A 10,034-nucleotide genomic window follows, 5' to 3' on the forward strand; every position below is an offset into this window, starting at 1 on the left:
TGCACTTTGGTTTCAATAATTCTGATATTTCAGGCTCAGAAAACATGTCTGTGGGACTATTGAGATAATGGAAGTATAATTACCTGGAAAGTTTGCTGGAGTAGACCTAGCAATTCCTGGGATTCAGCAATTCTGGGAAAGGAAAACTATTTGCAAGAAAATTAATCTGCTCCATCAAAAAGAATTATGGATGAAACCAACACGTAATTTGCAACTACTGTGGTTTTCAAAAAGGCATATTTTCTTTCCTTTTTTATTTCTCAATGGTATTTGCTAAGTGCTTACTATCTACCAAAGCTGTTGTAAACTCTAGGTACAAGCTAATCAGATTGGACATAGTCCCTGTCCCACACAGGGTTCACAGTCTAAATAGGAGAGAGAACAAGTATTTCATCTCCATTTTGTAGGTGAGGAAACTGAGGCACAGAGAAATGAAGCAACTTGCCCAAGGTCACACAGCAGGCAAGTGGCTGAACCGAGTTTAGAATCCAGGTGTTCTGACTTCCAGGCCTGGGCTTTTTAATAATAATAATATAATAATAATAATGGCATTTATTAAGTGCTTACTATGTGCAAAGCACTGTTCTAAGCACTGGGGAGGTTACGAGGTGATCAGGTTGTCCCACGGGGGCTCACAGTCTTAATCCCCATTCGTACTTATTGTGTGTAAAGCACTGTACTAAGCGTTTGGTAAAGTACAGTACGACCTTTGGCTGTAAATGGTTTTGTGCGACAAATTTTTGGGAGCACTCCTCTCATTGCCCCAGCAGGATACGACCAGGACGGAGGAGATGGCGAGTGACCCTGCACAAACCTCTAAGCTTCCTGTCAATTCCTCCAAGTGAGTTCTCAGTTCCACAGGCTTTGAGACTAGACTGGAACTTTGTCATTTACTTTGGATCAAAGTCACACAGCTGACAAGCGGCAGAGCTGGGATTTGAACCCATGACCTCTGACTCCAAAGCCCAGGCTCTTTCCACTGAGCCACACTGCTTTTTACCCTAGGCCACGCTGCTTCCCACCCCCAAAAAGATTTTAAAAGCTTGGGACATTTCAGAATAAAGGCATACCACTAGTAAGTACTTAAAAAGGATTGTAAGGTCCTTGAGGGCAGATCATTTCTTTCCACTGTATTCTATTCGACTCTCACAAGTGCTTAGTCCAGAGCTCTGCACACAGTAAGAGTTCAATAAATTCCACTGACTGATTCATTGATTGATTTCTCTATAAGGGAATATAATAATAATAATAATAATAATAATAATGGGGATGATGATGGTATTTAAGTGCTTACTATGTGCCAAGCACTGTTCTAAGCTCTGGGGTAGAAACAAGGTAATCAGGTTGTCCCATGTGGGGCTCACAGTCTTAATCCCCATTTTACAGATGAGGTAACTGAGGTACAGAGAAGTGACTGGTCCAAAGTCACACAGCTGACAAGTGGTGGAACTGAGATTAGAACCCATGACCTCTGACTCCCAAGCCCATACTCTTTCCACTAAGCCACACTGCTCCTAATAATAATAATAATGATAATAATAACTGTGGTATTTGGCAAGTGCTTCCTATGTGCCAGGCAGTGTACCAAGCCCTAGGGTGGATACAAGCAAATCGGGTTGGACACAGTCCCTCTCTCTGTCCCACGTGGGGCTCACAGTCTCAATCCCCACTTTAGAGATGAGGTAACTGAGGCCCAGGTAAATGAAGTGACATTCCTAAGGTCACAGAGCAGACAAGTGGCAGAGCTGGGATTAGAACCCATTACCTTCTTTCTCCCAGGCCCATGCTCTATCCACTACACCATGCAAAAGGAAAGGAATATCTTCATTTCTGACACTAGTGTCTCTAATTAGGGCCAGTTAAAAATAGGAAGCCACTTCCATCCATCTGAGGTACATTACCCATTTCTGTGACTATCATTAACTCTTGACTATGTATAAAGATAAAAAAAAGCAACATATCCAGGTCAGGGAGGATTCCCAGAAGTAGAAAGCATTTTCGCCAAGTTTTTCACAACTAGTGGCTTGGGGGTGAACCCACTCCTAACTTAATTGCACCATTATAAGCCCCAAAGCCACTTCCTATAAAACTCAGGAAAAATCACGACCTAGATATCCAATGGGTCCACATTGGCCTATGAAATCAATTTAAGAGCTCCAAGTACAACTTGAAAGAGATGCTTCCTGCGGTGATTTTCATCCTCAGTGGACAGTCAAACCATTAGAACTTGAAACAGCTCAGAAGAGCATCAGTTTCCAAATTGGATTGTCTCATAAGTAGGTGTACACACAGCTTTTAACTAGCTTTCTGACTCTTGGGACAAGTTTAGAGTGAACGCTTGGCAGTTTTCTTGGCTGAGTTGATCTGAGTGGATGGGGGTGGCTATCATGAAACCCACTGGAGACGTCCAGTTTTTCCGCCATGGAGAAAGGAAGAGGGCTTGTAGCGAAGTAATTTGGGACAATTGTTCAGAAATTATGGAAAAGCTAACATGGCATAAACCAGAATCATAGTAAAAGTACCTGGCACTAGAGAGTTCCATGCAAGTCATGCTGCAACAAAGAGCATGTTAAGAGTTAAGTGGCAGAAGCAAAGAATAAATAGAATTGTATGAATGAATGAAACCCCCCGAAAAAAACTACCCAGCACTTAGAACAGTGCTTTGCACAGAGTAAGTGCTTAGTAAATGCCATCATCATTATTATTATTACCCTGAAACCTTCAAAAGCCGTCAAATCTTTTCTGACTCATAGCCATTCCATGGACATTCCTTCTTCCAAATGTCCCATCTTCTGTCATAAAATCGTTCTGGTATGTGTATCCATAGAGTTTACTTGGTAAAGATACAGAAGTGGTTTACCGTTGCTGACTTCCACTCATTAAAAACTTGAGTCTCTGCCATTGTCTTTGATCAATGTTTTGATCACTTAATCATCCGCCTTTGACTCTTTCCCAGTCTGCTGCTGCCCAGCACAGGTGAATCAGTGTCGACTTGTACTTCCCAAGTGCTTAGTACAGTGCTCTGCACACAGTAAGCACTTAATAAATACGATTAAATGAATGAATGAATCAATGAATCAACTTTGTATGACACTTCGTGTTAGACCTTTTCATTGTGGGCCAGTTAAAATGGCCTATATGGCCTAGTGCTAAGCTTCATCAGTATACACAAAGTCTCCTGCCATGAAAAGGCCTCGATTCATAGGAGAATCCTACCTGAAACCTACAGCAGAACAATAAACCAAACCATCCTTAGAGCAATGTAAGAGTTAGGGGCCTGGTGCTCCTTGATCACTGGTAGTTATTGAGCACTTACTATGTGCAGAACACTGTACAAAATGCTTGGGAGATTACAGTAGAACTGGTCGACATGGAGATATGATTTTAGTGGGAATTGGAGGATGAGGAGAGCAGTGATCCTTCAGCTATGAAGCGGGAGGGAGTTCCAGGGAGGACGGAGGGTGAGCAGGGTAGAGAGGGTGACTTTGGTAATCCAAGGGAAAGAGAGGCAGCAAGAACTAAAGTGAAGCTTAACATGCATGGGGAGAGGAAGCTTTTTGGGGTAGTTTTGCTGTATATGCAAACAGCATGTTCAGGAATGTAGACTGAGGATGAGTTCTGTATGGAAGCAGGTGGGAGGGTGTGGGTTCTAACCCCAGCTCTGGCAATTGCCTGTTGTGTGACTTTAGGCTAGTCAATTAATCTTTCTGGCCCTTAATTTTCTCATCTTTAAAATGGGGATTAAAATACAGGTTTCCCTCTCCTCTAGGCTGCAGCCAACCTGATTAACATGTATCAACCCTGGTGTTTAGTACAGTGTTTGGCACAGAGTAAATGCTTAACATATTCCACTGTGATTGCCATATATATGTAGACAGCTGACAAATTGTAATACATTTAAACTGGGTACTGAGCAGGGTGGTCAGTGGAAAATGATGCTCTATGAAGTACTGCAGAACTTATTCTTGGAACAAGTCTAGTCATTTGTGCTTTCCCCTTTCAAAAAAGAAAGGGTTTGTGCTTGTGTGTCAATGAAGGGGGTGGTAAACAAACAGCTTTTCCCAGCAGAAAACTCTGACATTTCACCAGCTTTGGCCAGCTTCTCAAACAACCCCGGCTTAAACATTTACAGAATCTTTCTGGGTATGTGGGGGAGGAGAGGAGGGAAGAACAACAGGGGTACATGAGAAGCAGCATGATGTAGTGGCTAGAGCATGGCCTGGAATAATAATAATAATAGCATTTATTAAGCGCTTACTATGTGCAAAGCACTGTTCTAAGCACTGGGGAGGTTATAAGATGATCAGGTTGTCCCACAGGGGGCTCAGTCTTAATGCCCCATTTTACAGATGAGGTCACTGTGGCATAGAGAAGTTAAGTGACTTGCCCAAAGTCACACAGCTGACATTTGGCAGAGTTGGAATGTGAACCCATGACCTCTGACTCCAAAGCCCGTGCTCTTTCCCTGAGCCATGCTGCTTCTTGGTTCATATCTCACCATTCTCATCATGCCCAGGGGGACCCAAATGTCCTTTCTACCCATGCGCCCTCCCTCATTCATTTTGCCCTTTCCCCAACTGAGCCCCATGGGCCCCATTGGAAGTCAGAAGGCCATGGGTTCTAATTTCAGCTCTGCCACGTGTCTGCTGTGTGACCTTGGGAAAATCACTTCACTTCACTGTGCCTCAGATAGAAAATGGGGATTGAGACTAAGAGCCCAACGTGGGACAGGGACTGTATCCAATCCAACTTGCTTGTACCAACCCCAGTGCTTAATACAGTGCCTGCCACAGACTAAGTGCTTAACAAATACCATAATAATTCAATCATATTTATTGAGCGCTTACTGTGTGTAGAGCACTGTGCTAAGCGCTTGGGAAGTACAAGTTGGCAACATATAGAGATGGTCCCTACCCAACAACGGGCTCACAGTCCAGAAACAGGCTCACGGTCTAGAAGACTAATAATAATTGTTATTATCAATACACACAACACTTCTCCCACTGAGTAGACTTTCCTCTGTTATATTTGGGCAGTCTCCTTCCTCAGCTTAAGAAGATTAGAATCCATTTTGAGGATAGTTAATGTTCATTTAATTTGCCATTCATCTATATATACATACACACACACAACCTTTGTGCTCAAAGACTGTGCCAGTGACAGTAAAATATACCCCTGGGTTTATTTGTGGCTATGTAAGTCGAAGTAGTGCCTACGGACCTGCCTGCACAGCACATGTGGAAAGGACATTTAATGAGGCATTAACAGCTTTGTTAAAGACAATGCTTTGCATGCAGTATGCACTCAATAAATGACTGAATGAATAGAAAGGGACAAAGTTGACACCAGTTACCTTTGTGCCTTAACTCCAGAAAAAATTTGCACCCTATTAAGGTCAAATTTCCTGGTTAAAAGATGTGGTGAGATGGTTTCACTTACCTTGAAGATCAGTGATAAGGGAGAGATGCTTTTTGGCCAGAACCATGTCACTTATCTTCCCTTACCCTTCCATTTCCAATTGTATCCGTTCTTCTCCCACTCCTACTGTATGTACACAATTTTGTGACTGCTTGTTTTCACTTTCGGATCACACATTCCTTGAAGATTGGGGCTTGTTTATTGCACTGCATTCTTTCCGGCATCTAGTACTATGCTGGGCATCCAGTAAACAGAGAAACTAATAATTATCATGGTATTTCTAAAGCACTTACTGGGTGCTAGGGACTGTACTAAGCACTGGGTTGGTTACAAACTAATCAGGTTGGACACAGTCTCCGCCCCTATGGGGCTCACAGACCAGGGAACCTTTGCTGCTTCAATATTACAGCCCCAAAAGGTCTAATTTTGAATTGATTTCATTCATTCATAATTGAGGCCCTGTGAGCACTCATTACTAGGTGTCTACTACATGCACAGCACAGAATGAAGGGCTTGTTTAAAGCTTTGCCTTTAAAGATATGCTATTGCCGGGACTCTCCTATCAGCATTAAACTGGGTGTTGAGAAGAGGACACTCAAAGCAAGAGACGTCCGACCTCTAGATGTAAGCTCGTTCATTCTTTCAATCATATCTAAACACTTACTGTGTGCAAGGCACTGTACTAATCGCTTGAGAGAGTACAATGTAACAACAGTCACAGTCCTGCCCACAACAAGCTCACAGCCTAGAGGAATGAGGGAACATATGTTGTGTAGGGAACATGTCTACCAACTCTGTTGTATTGTACTCTCCATATTGCTTAGTACACTGCTCTGTACACAGTAAGCACACAAATACCATTGCCAATGACGTCCTCAGGAGTTTATAAACTGTCAAGAATTAGTAATTGTGGGGTCTTGGGAGGTTAGGTGGAAAAATTTAGTCAGTTAAACATTTCAAATTGAGAAAGAAAATGCAAGTTGCTCTCCCCCACTTCAAAGCCTTATTTAAGGCACATCTCCTCCAGGAAGCCTTCCCTGACTGAGCCCTCCTCTCCTCTTCGCCCATTCCCTTCTGCACCACTCGTACTTGCTCTTAGATTCATCCTCTCTCCCTCCCCACAGCATTTGTGTATATATCTGGAATTTATTAATTTTTACTAATGTCTTTCCCCCTTCTAGATTGCAAACTCAATGTGGGCAGAGAATGTGTTTGATGTTATATTGTACTCTCCCAAGCACTTAGTACAGTGCTTTGCCCAGAGTAAGCACTCACTTCGATTAATACTACTACTACTACTAAGGTGAATTATGGTTTGAAATCTCAGTTGACTGGCTTGACCACTGCACCATTTTATAGGCAAGAAAAAACATGGCTAGCCTTGGCTTATTGACCTTTTCAGGAAGATTCAGTATGATAAAGAAGTAGCTTGGCTTAGTGGAAAGAGCACAGGCTTGGGAGTCAGAGGTTCTAATCCCAGCTCTGCCACTGATCAGCTGGGTGACTTTGGGCAAGTCACTTGACTTCTGCCTTCAAACATGCCCATGTGTCCCCCACCCTAAAAAAACCCTCTCTTGACCCCACCTCCCCTTCTAGTTATCACCCTATCTCCCTCCTACCATTCCTTTCCAAATTCCTTGAATGAGTCACCTACACCCACTGCCTCGAGTTCCTCAATGCCAACTCTCTCCTTGACCCCCTCCAATCTGGCTTCCATCCCCTACACTCCACCAAAACTGCCCTCTCAGAGGTCACCAATGACCTACTTCTTGCCAAATCCAACGGCTCCTACTCTATCCTAATCCTCCTTGACCTCTCAGCTACCTTCGACACTGCAGACCACCCCCTTCTCCTCAACGCGCTATCCAACCTTGGCTTCACAAACTCTATCCTCTCCTGGTTCTTCTCATCTCTCTGGCCATTTATTCTCAGTCTCCTTTGTGGGCTCCTCCTTCCCCTCCCATCCCCTTACTGTAGGGGTTCCTCAAGCATCAGTTCTTGGTCCCCTTCTACTCTCTATCTACACTCACTCCCTTGGTGAACTCATTCAATCCCACAGCTTCAACTATCATCTTTATGCTGATGACACCCAAATCTACATCTCTACCCCTGCTCTCTCTCCCTCCCTTCAGGCTCAGGTCTCCTCCTGCCTTCAGGACATCTCCATCTGGATGTCTGCACACCAGTTAAAACTCAATATGTCCAAGACTGAACACCTTATCTTCCCTCCCAAACCCTGCCCTTTCCCTGACTTTCCCATCACTGTAGATGGCACTACCATCCTTCCTGTCTCACAAGCCCACAATCTTGGTGTCTTCCTTGACTCGGCTCTCTCATTTGCCCCTTACATCCAATCCGTCACCAAAACCTGCCGGTCTCACCTCCACATCGCCATGATCTACCCTTTCCTCTCCATCCAAACCACAACCTTGCTGGTTCAATCTCTCACCCTATCCTGACTGGATTACTGCATCATCCAGATCATCATCTGGATCATCTGATCTCCCATTCTCCTTTCTCTCCCCACTTCAGTCTATACTTCACGCGGCTGCCCTGATCATCTTTGTGCAGAAACGCTCTGGGCATGTTACTCCTCTCCTCAAAAGTCTCCAGTGGCTACCAGTCAACCTACGCATCAAGTAAAAACTCCTCACTCTCGGCTTCAAGGCTCTCCATCACCTCACCTCCCTTCTCTCCTTCTACAGCCCAGGCTGCACCCTCTGCTCCTCTGCTGTTAACCTCCTCACCATACCTCATTCTCGACTGTCCCACCGTCCACCCCCGGCCCATGTCCTCCCCCTGGCCTGGAATGCCCTCCCTCTGCACATCTGTCAAACTAGCTTTCTTCCTCCCTTCAAAGCCCTACTGAGAGCTCACCTCCTCCAGGAGATGTTCCCAGACTGAGCCCCCCTTTTCCTCTCCTCCTCCCCATCTTCCCCGCCCTATCTCCTTCCCCTCCCCACAGCACCTGTATATGTTTGTACAGATTTATTACTCTATTTTACTTGTACATATTTACTATTCCATTTATTTTGTTAGTGATGTGCATCTAGCTTTATTTGTATTTATTCTGATGACTTGACACCTGTCCACATGTTTTGTTGTCTGTCTCTGTCTCCCCGCTTCTAGACTGTGAGCCCGTTGTTGGGTAGGGGGCTGTCTTGCCAACTTGTACTTCCCAAGCACTTAGTACAGTGCTCTGCACACAGTAAGAGCTCAATAAATATGTTTGAATGAATGAATTCTCTGTGACTCAGTTACCTCATCTGTAAAATGGGTATTAAGACTGAGCCCCCTGTGGGACAACCTGATGACCCTGTATCTACCCCAGCACTTAGAACAGTGCTCAGCCCATAGTAAATGCTTAACAATTACTATTATTATGCAAGCTCAAAAAGCTATTTGGGTGTGTTTTTGTTGTTTAGAAAACAAATCCATTGGTTCTAATTCTAGATCCACCACTTGCCTGCTGGTTGACCTTGGATAAATCACAACTTCTCGGTGCTTCAATTTCCTCCTCTGTAAAATGGGGATACAATACCTGTTTTCACTCCCCTTCAGAGTGTGAGCCCCATGTGGGAGAGGGATTATGTCCAAGCTGATAAGCTTGTTTCTAGCTCAGCATTTAACATAGGGCTTGACACATAGTAAGCACTTTGATACCACAATTATAATAATAAAAATATAAAAAAATCACTCCAACTGCAGGCCACTGAAGTTAACTACTGCTCTGTAGGGAAAGCCACAAGAATCATGAAACACTACTGCAGCCTTTCTTTAAAGCAGGTGTGATAAGTTCCTACCCTTTAGCTGAGCCATTTCAAACATTGACAATTGAACATCGATTTTAAAAAGTCAAAAAAAAAAACCCTCTTGCAAAACCATGGAAAGAATAAAGCGAGACTGGCGTACAACAACAGCTTATGTAACAGACTTGGATCAGAGACTTTTGATTTATTGTTTTGCCTCCACATGTCACACAAAATTTGCGTCTTTACTCACAGCTGACACTTCAGCATCCCCACCTTTTCTGATTTTGAGATGCTAGAGGGATTTCAGAAATGCCCTAGCAGCATGAAGCACCTGTTTCAGGTGAGACCCCTATAGTCCAAATGGGCACTACCCCCAGACACGATGTTTTCCAAGACTCACTGTATGCAGGGAACTTGTCTACCAACTGTTATACTGTACTTTCTCACACTTAGCTCAACCAAGTGTTCTGCCCACACTAAGCACTCAGTAAACACAATTGATTGATTTTCTGAACATCCAAGCCCTGAGTAGGCTTTTCAGCTGTGCAATGAAGTCACTAACTTGCCCCTTGAGATGAGAAAGCACAGAGGATGCATTGAGCAACTCAGATGACATCTCGGTAACTCAAGAGAGTTCAGCATGCAATGCACTCCCTCAGTCTTCAGGTTAAGTTGCAATCCGGATTTGATGGCTCCTTGGGGAAAGGGGTGGAGAAACAGATCGAGTGGACCCATTACCTTATCACCATGGATGTTGACTTCCACCTTCATCCAATCTCTTGAGGGACTGAAAGCCATTATAAGTGATCTAAAGAATCAGTAGAATCACTGGATTCTAACATCAGGACACAACAATTCATTCAG

The sequence above is a fragment of the Tachyglossus aculeatus genome, chromosome 3, assembly GCF_015852505.1.
Source record: "Tachyglossus aculeatus isolate mTacAcu1 chromosome 3, mTacAcu1.pri, whole genome shotgun sequence".
Taxonomy (NCBI): domain Eukaryota; kingdom Metazoa; phylum Chordata; class Mammalia; order Monotremata; family Tachyglossidae; genus Tachyglossus; species Tachyglossus aculeatus.